Source organism: Salvelinus alpinus, chromosome 26 (genome assembly GCF_045679555.1).
Source record: "Salvelinus alpinus chromosome 26, SLU_Salpinus.1, whole genome shotgun sequence".
NCBI lineage: Eukaryota > Metazoa > Chordata > Actinopteri > Salmoniformes > Salmonidae > Salvelinus > Salvelinus alpinus.
The window spans coordinates 8,905,471-8,921,963 of record NC_092111.1 but is presented as its reverse complement, the minus strand read 5'-3'; the positions used below and the strand labels follow the sequence as shown (position 1 = coordinate 8,921,963).

The window sequence follows — 16,493 nt, the reverse complement described above, 5'->3', positions numbered from 1 at the left end:
CTTTTGATCTCCTCAAGAAGCGTTTTACATCCGCTCCTATCCTTGTTACTCCTGACGTCACTAAACAATTCATTGTCGAGGTTGACGCTTCAGAGGTGGGCGTGGGAGCCATTCTGTCCCAGCGCTTCCATTCTGACGATAAGGTCCATCCTTGCGCTTATTTTTCTCATCGCCTGTCGCCATCGGAACGCAACTATGATGTGGGTAACCGCGAACTGCTCGCCATCCGCTTAGCCATAGGCGAATGGCGACAGTGGTTGGAGGGGGCGACCGTTCCTTTTGTCGTTTGGACTGACCATAAGAACCTTGAGTACATCCGTTCTGCCAAACGACTTAATGCACGTCAAGCTCGTTGGGCGTTGTTTTTCGCTCGTTTCGAGTTCGTGATTTCTTATCGCCCGGGAAATAAGAACACCAAGCCTGATGCCTTATCCCGTCTCTTTAGTTCTTCTGTGGCTTCTACCGACCCCGAGGGGATTCTCCCTGAAGGGCGTGTTGTCGGGTTGACTGTCTGGGGAATTGAGAGACAGGTAAAGCAAGCACTCACTCACACTGCGTCGCCGCGCGCTTGTCCTAGTAACCTTCTGTTCGTTCCTGTCTCTACTCGTCTGGCTGTTCTTCAGTGGGCTCACTCTGCCAAGTTAGCTGGCCACCCCGGCGTTCGGGGTACGCTTGCTTCTATTCGCCAGCGGTTTTGGTGGCCTACTCAGGAGCGTGACACGCGCCGTTTCGTGGCTGCTTGTTCGGACTGCGCGCAGACTAAGTCAGGTAACTCTCCTCCTGCCGGTCGTCTCAGACCGCTTCCCATTCCTTCTCGACCATGGTCTCACATCGCCTTAGACTTTATTACCGGTCTGTCTTCGTCTGCGGGGAAGACAGTGATTCGTACGGTTGTCGATAGGTTCTCTAAGGCGGCACATTTCATTCCCCTCGCTAAGCTTCCTTCCGCTAAGGAGACGGCACAAATCATCATTGAGAATGTGTTCAGAATTCATGGCCTCCCGTTAGACGCCGTTTCAGACAGAGGCCCGCAATTCACGTCACAGTTTTGGAGGGAGTTCTGTCGTTTGATTGGTGCTTCCGTCAGTCTCTCTTCCGGGTTTCATCCCCAGTCTAACGGTCAAGCAGAAAGGGCCAATCAGTCGATTGGTCGCATATTACGCAGCCTTTCTTTTCGAAACCCTGCGTCTTGGGCAGAACAGCTCCCCTGGGCAGAATACGCTCACAACTCGCTTCCTTCGTCTGCTACCGGGCTATCTCCGTTTCAGAGTAGTCTTGGGTACCAGCCTCCTCTGTTCTCGTCCCAGCTCGCCGAGTCCAGCGTTCCCTCCGCTCAGGCTTTTGTCCAACGTTGTGAGCGCACCTGGAGGAGGGTCAGGTCTGCACTTTGCCGTTACAGGGCGCAGACTGTGAGAGCCGCCAATAAACGTAGGATTAAGAGTCCTAGGTATTGTCGCGGTCAGAGAGTGTGGCTTGCCACTCGTAACCTTCCCCTTACGACAGCTTCTCGCAAGTTGACTCCGCGGTTCATTGGTCCGTTCCGTGTCTCTCAGGTCGTCAATCCTGTCGCTGTGCGACTGCTTCTTCCGCGACATCTTCGTCGCGTCCACCCTGTCTTCCATGTCTCCTGTGTCAAACCTTTTCTTCGCGCCCCCGTTCGTCTTCCCTCCCCCCCCCCTGTCCTTGTCGAGGGCGCACCTATTTACAAGGTACGGAAGATCATGGACATGCGTTCTCGGGGACGTGGTCACCAGTACTTAGTGGATTGGGAGGGTTACGGTCCTGAGGAGAGGAGTTGGGTTCCATCTCGGGACGTGCTGGACCGTTCGTTGATTGATGACTTCCTCCGTTGCCGCCAGGGTTCCTCCTCGAGTGCGCCAGGAGGCGCTCGGTGAGTGGGGGGGTACTGTCATGTTTTGTCATTGATTATCAGGTCTTGTCCCTGTGCTTCCCTTCTATTCGTTTCCCTCTGCTGGTCTTATTAGGTTCTTTCCCTCTTTCTATCCCTCTCTCTCCCCCTCCCTCTCTCCCTCTCTCGCTCTCTCTCTCTATCGTTCCGTTCCTGCTCCCAGCTGTACCTCATTCTCCTAACTACCTCATTTACTCTTTCACACCTGTCCCCTATTTTGCCCTCTGATTAGAGTCCCTATTTCTCCCTCTGTTTTCCGCTTCTGTCCTTGTCGGATCCTTGTTTGATGTTTGCTGTTCTGTGTCCTTGTTCCGCCCTGTCGTGTTTTTGCCTTCTTCAGATGCTGCGTGTGAGCAGGTGTCTATGTCAGCTACGGCCTGTGCCTTCCCGAAGCGACCTGCAGTCTGTGGCCGCGTCTCCAGTCGTTCCTCTCTACTGACGAGAGGATTTCAGTTTTCCTGTTTTGGATTTACCTAAGATAATATCCAGGAGTATCGGTTTTTGTTTAAGACTGGAATAAAGACTCTGTTTCATTTAAGTCGCTTTTGGGTCCTCATTCATCTGGATAACAGATAGATAGATAGATAGATAGATAGATAGATAGATAGATAGATAGATAGATAGATAGATAGATAGATAGATAGATAGATAGATAGATAGATAGATAGATAGATAGATAGATAGATAGATAGATAGATAGATAGATAGATAGATAGATAGATAGATAGATAGATACAACACTGTATATATATAATATAACATTTGTAATGTCTTTATTGTTTTGAAACTTCTGTATGTGTAATGTTTACTGTTAATTTGTATTGTTTATTTCACTTTTGTATAATATCTACCTCACTTGCTTTGGCAATGTTAACACATGTTTCCCATGCCAATAAAGCCCCTTGAATTGAATTGAATTGAATAGATAGATAGATAGATAGATAGATAGATAGATACAACACTGTATATATATAATATAACATTTGTAATGTCTTTATTGTTTTGAAACTTCTGTATGTGTAATGTTTACTGTTAATTTGTATTGTTTATTTCACTTTTGTATAATATCTACCTCACTTGCTTTGGCAATGTTAACACATGTTTCCCATGCCAATAAAGCCCCTTGAATTGAATTGAATTGAATAGATAGATAGATAGATAGATAGATAGATAGATAGATAGATAGATAGATAGATAGATAGATAGATAGATAGAGGTGGAAACTGAGCTGCACTTCCTAACCTCCTGCCCAATGTATGACCATATTAGAGAGACATATTTCCCTCAGATTACACAGATCCACAAAGAATTTGAAAACAAATCCAATTTTGATAAACTCCCATATCTACTGGGAGAAATTCCACAGTGTGCCATCACAGCAGCAAGATTTGTGACCTGTTGCCACAAGAAAAGGGCAACCAGTGAAGAACAAACACCATTGTAAATACAACCCATATTTATGCTTATTTATTTTAACTTGTGTGCTTTAACCATTTGTACATTGTTACAACACTGTATATATATAATATAACATTTGTAATGTCTTTATTGTTTTGAAACTTCTGTATGTGTAATGTTTACTGTTAATTTGTATTGTTTATTTCACTTTTGTATAATATCTACCTCACTTGCTTTGGCAATGTTAACACATGTTTCCCATGCCAATAAAGCCCCTTGAATTGAATTGAATTGAATAGATAGATAGATAGATAGATAGATAGATAGATAGATAGATAGATAGATATTCCACAAAGCTGTGAACGATCTGAGAGACAAGGCAAGAAGGGCCTTCTATGCCATCAAAAGGAACATAAATTTCAACATACCAATTAGGATCTGGCTAAAAATACTTGAATCAGTCATAGAGCCCATTGCCCTTTATGGTTGTGAGGTCTGGGGTCCGCTCACCAACCAAGATTTCACAAAATGGGACAAACACCAAATTGAGACTCTGCATGCAGAATTCTGCAAAAATATCCTCCGTGTACAACGTAGAACACCAAATAATGCATGCAGAGCAGAATTAGGCCGATACCCACTAATTATCAAAATCCAGAAAAGAGCCGTTAAATTCTACAACCACCTAAAAGGAAGCGATTCCCAAACCTTCCATAACAAAGCCATCACCTACAGAGAGATGAACCTGGAGAAGAGTCCCCTAAGCAAGCTGGTCCTAGGGCTCTGTTCACAAATACAAACACACCCCACAGAGCCCCAGGACAACAGCACAATTAGACCCAACCAAATCATGAGAAAACAAAAAGATAATTACTTGACACATTGGAAAGAATTAACAAAAAAACAAAGCAAACTAGAATGCTATTTGGCCCTAAACAGAGAGTACACAGTGGCAGAATACCTGACCACTGTGACTGACCCAAACTTAAGGAAAGCTTTGACTATGTACAGACTCAGTGAGCATAGCCTTGCTATTGAGAAAGGCCGCCGTAGGCAGACATGGCTCTCAAGAGAAGACAGGCTATGTGCACACTGCCCACAAAATGAGGTGGAAACTGAGCTGCACTTCCTAACCTCCTGCCCAATGTATGACCATATTAGAGAGACATATTTCCCTCAGATTACACAGATCCACAAAGAATTTGAAAACAAATCCAATTTTGATAAACTCCCATATCTACTGGGAGAAATTCCACAGTGTGCCATCACAGCAGCAAGATTTGTGACCTGTTGCCACAAGAAAAGGGCAACCAGTGAAGAACAAACACCATTGTAAATACAACCCATATTTATGCTTATTTATTTTAACTTGTGTGCTTTAACCATTTGTACATTGTTACAACACTGTATATATATAATATAACATTTGTAATGTCTTTATTGTTTTGAAACTTCTGTATGTGTAATGTTTACTGTTAATTTGTATTGTTTATTTCACTTTTGTATAATATCTACCTCACTTGCTTTGGCAATGTTAACACATGTTTCCCATGCCAATAAAGCCCCTTAGATTGATAGATAGATAGATAGATAGATAGATAGATAGATAGATAGATAGATAGATAGATAGATAGATAGATAGATAGATAGATAGATATAGATGGAAGGAATGCAGTTTGGAAACCTACCAAAAAACAATTAGGCAACAGCAAATTCAATCCCTTTTAGACAACTTCCTGGGTAAAACGTTCCACTGCAATAGTGAAGGTGTAAACTTGGCAGTAGAAAATCTTAACAGTATATTTGACCTCTCAGCTTCCCTATCAAATCTAAAAATCTCAAATAGAAAACCGAAGAAAATGAACAACAATGACAAATGGTTTGATAAAGAATGCAAAAATCTAAGAAATAAATTGAGAAACCTGTCCAACCAAAAACATAGAGACCCGGAAAACCTGAGTCTACACCTTCACTATGGTGAATCACTAAAACAATACAGAAATACACTACGGAAAAAGAAGGAACAGCACGTCAGAAATCAGCTCAATGTAATTGAAGAATCCATAGACTCTAACCAATTCTGGGAAAATTGGAAAACACTAAACAAACAACAACACGAAGAATTATCTATCCAAAATGGAGATGTATGGGTAAACCACTTCTCCAATCTTTTTGGCTCTATAACAAAGAATAAAGAGCAAAAACATATACATGATCAAATACAAATCCTAGAATCAACTATTAAAGACTACCAGAACCCACTGGATTCTCCAATTACCTTGAATGAGTTACAGGACAAAATAAAAACCCTCCAACCCAAAAAGGCCTGTGGTGTTGATGGTATCCTTAATGAAATGATCAAATATACAGACAACAAATTCCAATTGGCTATATTAAAACTCTTTAACATCGTCCTTAGCTCTGGCATCTTCCCCAATATTTGGAACCAAGGACTGATCACCCCAATCCACAAAAGTGGAGACAAATTTGACCCCAATAACTACCGTGGAATATGCGTCAACAGTAACCTTGGGAAAATACTCTGCATTATCATTAACAGCAGACTCGTACATTTCCTCAATGAAAACAATGTACTGAGCAAATGTCAAATTGGCTTTTTACCAAATTACCGTACAACAGACCATGTATTCACCCTACACACCCTAATTGACAACCAAACAAACCAAAACAAAGGCAAAGTCTTCTCATGCTTTGTTGATTTCAAAAAAGCCTTCGACTCAATTTGGCATGAGGGTCTGCTATACAAATTGATGGAAAGTGGTGTTGGGGGAAAAACATACGACATCATAAAATCCATGTACACAAACAACAAGTGTGCGGTAAAAATTGGCAAAAAACACACACATTTCTTCACACAGGGTCGTGGGGTGAGACAGGGATGCAGCTTAAGCCCCACCCTCTTCAACATATATATCAACGAATTGGCGCGGGCACTAGAACAGTCTGCAGCACCCGGTCTCACCCTACTAGAATCCGAAGTCAAATGTCTACTGTTTGCTGATGATCTGGTGCTTCTGTCACCAACCAAGGAGGGCCTACAGCAGCACCTAGATCTTCTGCACAGATTCTGTCAGACCTGGGCCCTGACAGTAAATCTCAGTAAGACCAAAATAATGGTCTTCCAAAAAAGGTCCAGTCGCCAGGACCACAAATTCCATCTAGACACCGTTGCCCTAGAGCACACAAAAAACTATACATACCTCGGCCTAAACATCAGCACCACAGGTAGCTTCCACAGAGCTGTGAACGATCTGAGAGACAAGGCAAGAAGGGCATTCTATGCCATCAAAAGGAACATAAATTTCAACATACCAATTAGGATCTGGCTAAAAATACTTGAATCAGTCATAGAACCCATTGCCCTTTATGGTTGTGAGGTCTGGGGTCCGCTCACCAACCAAGATTTCACAAAATGGGACAAACACCAAATTGAGACTCTGCATGCAGAATTCTGCAAAAATATCCTCCGTGTACAACGTAGAACACCAAATAATGCATGCAGAGCAGAATTAGGCCGATACCCACTAATTATCAAAATCCAGAAAAGAGCCGTTAAATTCTACAACCACCTAAAAGGAAGCGATTCCCAAACCTTCCATAACAAAGCCATCACCTACAGAGAGATGAACCTGGAGAAGAGTCCCCTAAGCAAGCTGGTCCTAGGGCTCTGTTCACAAATACAAACACACCCCACAGAGCCCCAGGACAACAGCACAATTAGACCCAACCAAATCATGAGAAAACAAAAAAATAATTACTTGACACATTGGAAAGAATTAACAAAAAAACAAAGCAAACTAGAATGCTATTTGGCCCTAAACAGAGAGTACACAGTGGCAGAATACCTGACCACTGTGACTGACCCAAACTTAAGGAAAGCTTTGACTATGTACAGACTCAGTGAGCATAGCCTTGCTATTGAGAAAGGCCGCCGTAGGCAGACATGGCTCTCAAGAGAAGACAGGCTATGTGCACACTGCCCACAAAATGAGGTGGAAACTGAGCTGCACTTCCTAACCTCCTGCCCAATGTATGACCATATTAGAGAGACATATTTCCCTCAGATTACACAGATCCACAAAGAATTTGAAAACAAATCCAATTTTGATAAACTCCCATATCTACTGGGAGAAATTCCACAGTGTGCCATCACAGCAGCAAGATTTGTGACCTGTTGCCACAAGAAAAGGGCAACCAGTGAAGAACAAACACCATTGTAAATACAACTCATATTTATGTTTATTTATTTTAACTTGTGTGCTTTAACCATTTGTACATTGTTACAACACTGTATATATATAATATAACATTTGTAATGTCTTTATTGTTTTGAAACTTCTGTATGTGTAATGTTTACTGTTAATTTTTATTGTTTATTTGACTTTTGTATATTATCTACCTCACTTGCTTTGGCAATGTTAACACATGTTTCCCATGCCAATAAAGCCCCTTGAATTGAATTGAATTGAATTGAATAGATAGATAGATAGATAGATAGATAGATAGATAGATAGATAGATAGATAGATAGATAGATAGATAGATAGATAGATAGATAGATAGATAGATAGATAGATAGATAGATAGATAGATAGATAGATAGATAGATAGATAGATAGATAGATAGATAGATAGATAGATAGATAGATAGATAGATAGATAGATAGATAGATAGATAGATAGATAGATAGATAGATAGATAGATAGATGTGTGATGGGATGTATAGACATTATCTGGATAGAATATTTAGTATATCTGTAGAATATATAGGATAGAATAGTATTATATACAGCATTAGTTGAACTGGATGGCATTTACTAGAATACAGTATATACATATGAAATGAGTAAAACAGTATGTAAACATTATTAAAGTGACCAGTGATTCCATGTCTATGTACATAGGGCAGCAGCCTCAAGGTGCAGGGTTGAGTAACTTGGCGGTAGCCGGCTAGTGACAGTGTCTAAGCTCAGGCCAGGGTACTGGGTGTAGACTGGCTAGTGATTGCTATTTAACAGTCTGATAGCCTTGAGATATAAGCTGTTTTTCAGTCTCTCGGTCCCAGCTTTGATGCACCTGTACTGACCTCGCCTTCTGGATAATAGCTGGGTGAACAGGCCATGGCTCGGGTTATTGATGTCCTTTTGGCCTTCCTATGACATCGGGTGTGGTAGGTGTCCTGGAGAGCGGGTAGTTTGCCCCTGGTGAAGCGTTGGGCAGACCGCACCACCCTCTGGAGAGCCTTGCGGTTGGGGGCGGTGCAGTTGTCGTACCAGGTGGTGATACAGCCCGACTTGATACTCTCAATGGTGCATCTGTAAAAGTTTGTGAGGGTCTTAGGTGCCAAGACAAATTTCTTCAGCCTCCTGAGGTTGAAGAGGCGCTGTTGCATAGTGATGTGTTTGCCGAGAAGCTTGGAAGATTTTCACCTTCTCCACTGCGGCCCCGTCGATGTGGATGGGGGCGTGCTCCCTCTGCTGTCTCCTGAACTCCACGATCAGCTCCTTCGTTGGTCTAGGGTGTCAGGTAAGGTGGAGGTGATATGATCCTTAACTAGCCTCTCAAAGCACTTCATGATGACAGAAGTGAGTGCTATGGGGAGATAGTCATTTAGTTCAGTTACCTTTGCTTTCTTGGGTACAGGAACAATGGTGGACATATTGAAGCAAGTGGGGAAAGCAGACTGGGATAGGGAGAGATTGAATATGTCCATAAACACTCCAACCAGCAGGTCTGTGCATGCTCTGAGGACGCGGCTAGGGATGCCGTCTGGGCCGGCAGCCTTGCGAGGGTTAACACGCTTAAATGTTTTACTCACGTCGGCTATGGAGAAGGAGAGCAGCCTGTGTCAGTGGCACTGTGTTATAACTGCACTGTCTGTATTCGATCATATTCCCAGTCACCTTGCCATGGTTAAATGTGGTGGTTCGCACTTTCAGTTTTGCGCGAATGCTGCCATCTATCCACGGTTTTTGGTTTGGGTAGGTTTTAATGGTCACAGTGGGAACAACATCCCCTATACACTTCCTGATGAACTCAGTCACCGTGTCAGTGTATACATCAATGTTATTCTCAGAGGCAAGCCGGAACATATCCCAGTCCGTGAGATCAAAACAATCTTGAAGCATGGATTCTGATTGGTCAGACCAGCGTTGAATAGACCTTAGCACAGGTGCTTCCTGTTTGAGTTTCTGCCTATAGGAAGGGAGGAGCAGAATGTAGCTGTGATTTGATTTGCCAAAGGGAGGGCGGGGGAGGGCCTTGTAGCCATCCCGGAAGGAATAGTAACAATAAGCGAGAGTTTTTGAAGCGTGAGTACTACAGGCAATATGTAAATAGAACTTCGGTGGCGTTTTCCTCAGATTTGCTTTGTTCAAATCCCCAGCTACAATAAATGCGGCCTCAGGATATGTGGTTTCCAGTTTGCACAAAGCCCAGTGTAGTTCCTTGTTCCTTGAGGGCTGTTGTGGTATCGGCTTGAGGGGGAATATACACAGCTGTGACTATAACCAAAGAAAATTCTCTTGGGAGGTAATATGGTCTGCATTTGATTGTGAGGTATTATAGGTTGGGTGAACAAAAGGACTTGAGTTCCTGTACGTTATCACAATCACACCAAGAGCAGTTAATCATGAAACATACACCTCAGCCTTTCTTCTTTCTCGAGAGTTCTTTATTCCTGTCTGCGCGATGTACTGAGAACCCAACTGGCTCTATGGACGGGGACAGTATATACCGAGAGAGCCATGATTCCTTGAAACAGAGTATGTTACAGTCCCTGATGTCTCTCTGGAAGGAGATCCTTGCCCTGAGCTAGTCTACTTTATTGTCCAGGGACTGAACATTAGCGAGTAATAAACTCGGAAATGGTGGATGGTGTTCAATCTGGGATAAGTTAAATTGCCTTGGAGAGTACGAACAAAGGATCCAATTCTGGAAAGTCATATTTCTGGTCGAAATGCTGGTGAGTTATCGCGGTTCTGATAGCAAAAAAGTTATTTCCCGGCTGTATGTAAGAAATAACACCAAATTTGTTTTACAAATACTCTTGCTCCCACTCCCTATCTATCTATCTCTCTCCCTCTTTTGTGTCTCCTTCTTTCCTCTCATCCCTCTATCTAACTCCCTCTCCCTCCCTTGTGTCTCCTTCTCCCGTCTCCTATTTCTTGCTCCCTCAGCCTCTCACATGCTTCTAAGGGTTTTATTTCTCCAGAGCCCCATTTGGCCAGTCCTAATGAGTTGGTATTTAGCTGGCTCACGATCCTCAACTTTGACCCCAGGGGAGCTGGCGGATTACAGGTCTCCGCCAGTGGGTGTCTCGGTTGTCACGCCACAGTAAAGAACTGGCAAAGGTGCCTATCTACATGCCCAATGCGGTGCCACTGTAGATGAACGACCTGTTGCATTCCCAGGCACAATGGAAACCCCCAAAATGAGCGGCCATATTGTTACACAAAGCTCTATGACCAGCTTTATTAAATCCATGTGTCTGACAGTAGGCCTATTTATTTCAGATATAAGTATGTCAAATTCCTTGGCTGTTGTTTGATGGTTTGGTGCTAAGGTGGAATAAAAGTTTTTCAAGGTAAACAGAGACAAAGAAATCTGTACACAAACACAGCTATTGCAGGGAAGGTACGCCTGGGATAAACGAAAGAATAGAGAAAATAAAAATAAATGTATACCAGAGGCAACACACACACACGTCAACTCTTCATTTCAGTCTCTATACATTGTCTTTCTCTTACGCCTCATTCATCTCTCGCTCTCGCTCTCGCTCTCGCTCTCTCTCTCTCTCTCTCTCTCTCTCTCTCTCTCTCTCTCTCTCTCTCTCTCTCTCTCTCTCTCTCTCTCTCTCAATTCAATTCAATTCAAGGGGCTTTATTGGCATGGGAAACATGAGTTAACATTGCCAAAGCAAGTGAGGTAGATAATATACAAAAGTCAAATAAACAATAAAAATTAACAGTAAACATTACACATACAGAAGTTTCAAAACAATAAAGACATTACAAATGTCATATTATATATATGCAGTGTTGTAACAATGTACAATGTCTCTCTCTCTCTCTCTCTCTCTCTCTCTCTCTCTCTCTCTCTCTCTCTCTCTCTCTCTCTCTCTCTCTCTCTCTCTCTCTCTCTCTCTCTCTCTCTCTCTCTCTCTCTCTCTCTCTCTCTCTCTCTCTCTCTCTCTCTCTCTCTCTCTCTCTCTCTCTCTCCCTCTCTCTCTCTCTCTCTCGACATGTACTGCACATACTGTACAGGGTTTTGTAACAAAAACCTGCCTGTGTGAAAAAAGGCCCACAGACTTATTCATCAAACGGTATTCATCGGCTCTGTCAGATTCGCCCAACCAGCTACCAATCAAACAACTGAACAATGAACCTGCCTGTCAGTAGAACTGACTCAGAGAGAAATACAAAAACACAGCAGATCCGAGATGTGTAATCATTTGTGTTGGTCAGAGTCGTAGTGTAGCTGACTGAAGCTCAATTGCTCTCCTCAGAGGAAGCGAAATGAAGACAGACGTTTCCGGTTGTACTGGTACAAGAGGCTGTGGCCTAGCAGGTAGAAGCAGTAACTTCATCAAGCCAGAGTGTGCAAATGCAATGTCAATTTACATTTGATCGAAAGGGATTTACAATCGATGCCATTAGCCAAATGTTAGCTCTCTCTGCTAAGGGAGATGGAATTTATGACCCGATTAAAACGCAATGTTAACAGAAAGCAGACCAATCCGTTCTACGGTGTCCTCCAAGCATTATAGGTAGTATTATATATTTAGAAAGTATCAGCCCCACCATAGTCAAGTACAGAGACCCTCCATGTCCCTTCATACCAAACCGTTTGCCCAAGCCTAAAAAGAGAAAAATGAAATAAATAACGACCAAGGTTATATGGCCCCCTGAATGTATTAGATCAAGACGACAGCCGATGGACATTTTTTTAACCTGAAGACTTTTCGGAAAGAGCACTCAGTTCGCAGTAAAGGCAAATGATTAATTCATGGACATTCTGTAGTTCCTCATCGTGGGACATCGTCAGGTTTGGTGCTTTAGAAGTAAAGTAGAGATGGCAACACCTACACTATATCCATGATATACCACAGGCCTATCTGCAATGTATAGACACTGGCTGGCTGCACTGTAAATATGCAAACAGTGATACAAGAGACACCATTAAACACCAGTTCAGTGAGTCACCGAGGCCAGAAGCTTGAGTTGGTTATCATTGCAGTCCTCATTTATTTATGACCTGCCAAACCACACACAGCCGATAAAAACAGAAAAGGAGCATTTCTTTGTTTTGAAAGTTAATTTGAACATTCGATATATCGTCTCCCAGATATGCTTGTGATAAACGAGAGGGCGCCTTCTTTGGTCATTGTGCTCTGATACTGAGAATGATAGCCCTTAGGCCTACCGTTAGCCGAGCATATTGTAAGCTATCTGAATAGGCCAGGGGTATTCAACTCTTACCCTAAGAGGTCTGGAGCCTGCTGGTTTTCTGTTATACCTTATAATTAATTGCACACACCTGGTGTCCCAGGTCTAAATCAGTCCCTGATTAGAGGAGAACCCACGAAGAAATGCGGAACTGGCTTCGAGGTCCAGAGTTGATTTTGAAGGGACTAGGCTATGCAGCAGTCCTAGCTAGACTAATCCAAACAAGGACGATAGAACACTTGGAATGAAGATGTGGTTCAGAAGTTTCAGAGTGGCCTTCAAACAGGGTCTGGGTGTGTCGAAGGTGAGGTTCTGATCACATGATTCTGTCACGTACATTCAGGCGATCGTCTTTGGACGCAACCTCGCGGCAGGCCCCGACCTCCAGCTCACTACTTTAACGTTAAGTTGGATCGAAGGCTTAATCAATTTTTTTTTCAGTCAGGAAAGTTGAGCAAGTTTCATGGTGGCTCCCCTGGGTGTAGCCAAACCAACCAACACTTTGACCACCGTCACCATTGAGGAAAGCCAGGGCCACTTGGCTTGTCTCTAAAGAAGATTAAGCTAAAATGGCCTCCTTCCCCCCTCTTAGCAGAACAGGGGATTTCAGTCCAAGGCTGCTAACGCAACTGATAACGTCACGCAGCCAGCAACCATTCATTCATACACGAATGACTCAATGGAACACCTCAGACTGAGTGCAATTCTCAGGGATGAAGAATAACTTTTCAAAAGGAGCTCGATATGAGAGGATCAGCAGGCATCAAATGGAAGAAAACAGACAGAAACAGGAAGGAACTACCTGGACTTGTCCACAAAGAAAAATGTTTTCTGTTGCTTGAAAACGTTTTCCGTTGTGTGCCCGAATGAACACAACCCACCCTTGCCTGGAAGTTGGAAGCAAAGAGCTGAATCCTAAGGTGACGCTACAGGTGCAGCCCTCCTCCTCCACCTCCCCTGTCTCCTACTCAGTGGACCTGCACTTCTGAGTGTCACATTAGTCTGATGATTTAATGGGACAAGTCCCCACAAGTCCAGAGTTACTCAAGAGCTGAAGCAACGGTCTGAAAGAAGCTTCCCCTGAGCAACTCGGGCCTGTCATTGTCAGATTTGTTTCTCTCCATAAAGGAATCCCTCAGAGATTGCTTTGCCGAAGTCATTCGGAGGCCGTGATATCAGCCGATGACAACGTAACATGTGTTTCAACACCCTTCCAGGATTAACTGGATGAAATAGAGCATTTTGGATTAGGACGAGTTCCACAATCGGTTTCACTGAAAACGACCTAAATTAGACTGTATGGCCTGTTACACATTGTGTGTGTGAAACTGTACGACACGTGAAACTAGGTCCGTTATAGTCCAATTGCAAATCCCACCCTCTTTCATGCTCACAGGTCCAGTCCAGAACAACTAACAAAAGAAAACATGTATGGCACAGTGTCGTCAACAGACCAATAGGTTTTCAGGCAGACAGTCTCAAGATCCCATGCTGTCAAGCACTTGAGAACCCCAATCATGGAGGGTGTCCCTTCAAGGCTATATATTACATAATGATCAATGAAAAAACGTGTTTCAACTTGCTCTAGGATAGAAATAAAAGGCCTACAATATTGGTTTTCAAAAGAATCAGAATATATGCATGGACCGTTTAAGGATGCAAATATGATTTAAACACGCCACCAGCCTATAGGTAAGTTATTTACTCAATATACACCCAACAGTGCAAGTGGGATAGTTTGCCTAAGGAATTCTGATAAGATCAGAGCAAATTACCTTCTGCACAGTTCAGAATTGCAATTCAAAGAGCTGTCTTCCAATAAATTCACACATAGTCGGGAGCACAGCTGACAGATGGGGACGTACAGAAAGCTCAAGGATTGATTCAACATCTGAAAGCTGCCTTGGGCAAATACCGAGAGATGTGTCATGGGAAAAAAAGGCTACAACGTGTTCTCCGTGGACAAGAAAACAATAAAAAGGACAAATGGACACATGCGCATAAACCGGTTTCAAACGAAGGCAATGTGCATACTAACGGCGAATGGTAATGTACCCAGATTAAAAACGCCGATTTGGTGGAGATAAGAAAGGTACACATTTCTTTCATCACTAATGTAAGTTATGTGTGGTGACTCAGAACGTGTGTGTGTGTGTGAGTGTGAACAAATGCCCGTGCCAGTGTATGTATGTACAGTAGGTTATGCCTGTGCAGTGTGTGCATGTACAGTTGGTTATGCCTGTGCAGTGTTCGTCTGGAAATAGTCAGAGCACTTGGAGTATGCAAGCGCATCAATGACAGAGGGGTCAAAGCCTCGCTCACCGGGCGGTTGTTGCCTATCCATCAAACTAGCTGCCAATATGAACACATTTAGCCTTGAGAAACACCACGCCACTATTCCGGTCCCCGTGCATAACATTCAGCACATTTTTGAAGGGCAAATCTTGGAACACTTCTTAAAGGAAACCTAAACATATCACCCTCACAGCAAGGAGTAAAATACTCACTGTTTTTCAGGAGCCCGAAACTCTCTTCTCCCCTCGTCTCTCCATCCACAATACATCCATTCCTCTCCTGGCCATATCCTGCGGGTTATCTCCCGTTGTGTAGCCTATATATTCAAATGTTGCACCTACACACAGTATCGAGCTTTTCTTTACTCAGCGAGCCTACATGTTGCTGACTACATCTCTCTCCCTCCCTCTTTCCCCTCTCACCAGTTATTTTGTTAAAATTCAGTATATACGCCTCGTCACCTAGCAACCTCCCTCTTCATCACTCCCGCGACACGTGTTGAATGCTAAACTTGTCGTTGTGGGATTTTTTTTTTTTTACGATGGAGTGGATGGACACACACTCTCAGTGGTGTATCAGTATGCTATCAAGATATTTATTAGAACTCTCCCTCCCTGTCTCCCTCCCTCCCTTCCCTCTCTCTTTTCCCTCCCTCTTTTCCCTCCCTCCTTTCCCTCTCTCTTTTCCCCTCCCCTTAAACCCATCTGTGAACCTATATTCCTCCTCCTTGCTCCCTCACCCACATCTCTTCTCTCTCTCCAAGCAAAAAAGAAGCCAGTTTATAGATACCTTTAAAGAAAAAAAACAACACTAAAGAGAATTCAAGCCTCGCACTTTGCGGTTATGTGTGTCTTAGGGGAATACATGATCATTGCAATTGTTTATAATATTCAACTCTGGGCTGAACTTTTTCACTGTAAGGGAATTTTGGGACTTAAAACTATTACACCCAGATAAATAACTTATTCATGCATATGTTAGAGATCCACCTATAAAGAATCATGTGTTATTTAATTACTGTAATCCTGTCTGCATTGATCTGGTAATTATTTGATGTCACAATATTAGGCTTTTGCAATTGTTCTACTTCTGTAAATAGGTGCTATAATTAGCCCTTATGGGGAATAACAGAGGAAAATCCTTTTTGATATTTTCTGCTGAGCACCAGCCATTTTGTCCTCTATGCTGGACATAAAATGTTTGACTGTAGCAGAGAAGAAGAGAAGACATGCGCCTCTGTACCATGCACACCCCTTTTATCTTGATGTAATCATTAAGGGAAATGGTGTGTGTGTGTGTGTGTGTGCGTGTGTGCGTGTGTGCGCGTGTGCGTGTGCGTGTGCTCGTGCGTGTGCGCGTGCGCGTGCGCCTCTGCCTTCTGTGTCTATGTCTCTGTTATGTTTCAAGTGAATCCACATTCACTG

At 43.1% G+C, this 16,493-nt stretch overlaps 1 protein-coding gene across 1 annotated transcript in view; it reads right to left on the bottom strand.

Moving 5' to 3' along the window:
- Nucleotides 1–15,631, bottom strand: part of LOC139554594 (glutamate receptor ionotropic, NMDA 2D-like) — a 76,160-nt gene extending 60,529 nt beyond the window's left edge. The window contains exon 1 of the mRNA XM_071367518.1: nt 15,282–15,631. The gene's annotated coding sequence lies outside the window, so the exon portion shown is untranslated. The remainder of the gene's footprint in view (nt 1–15,281) is intronic.
- Nucleotides 15,632–16,493: the final 862 nt, after the last annotated feature.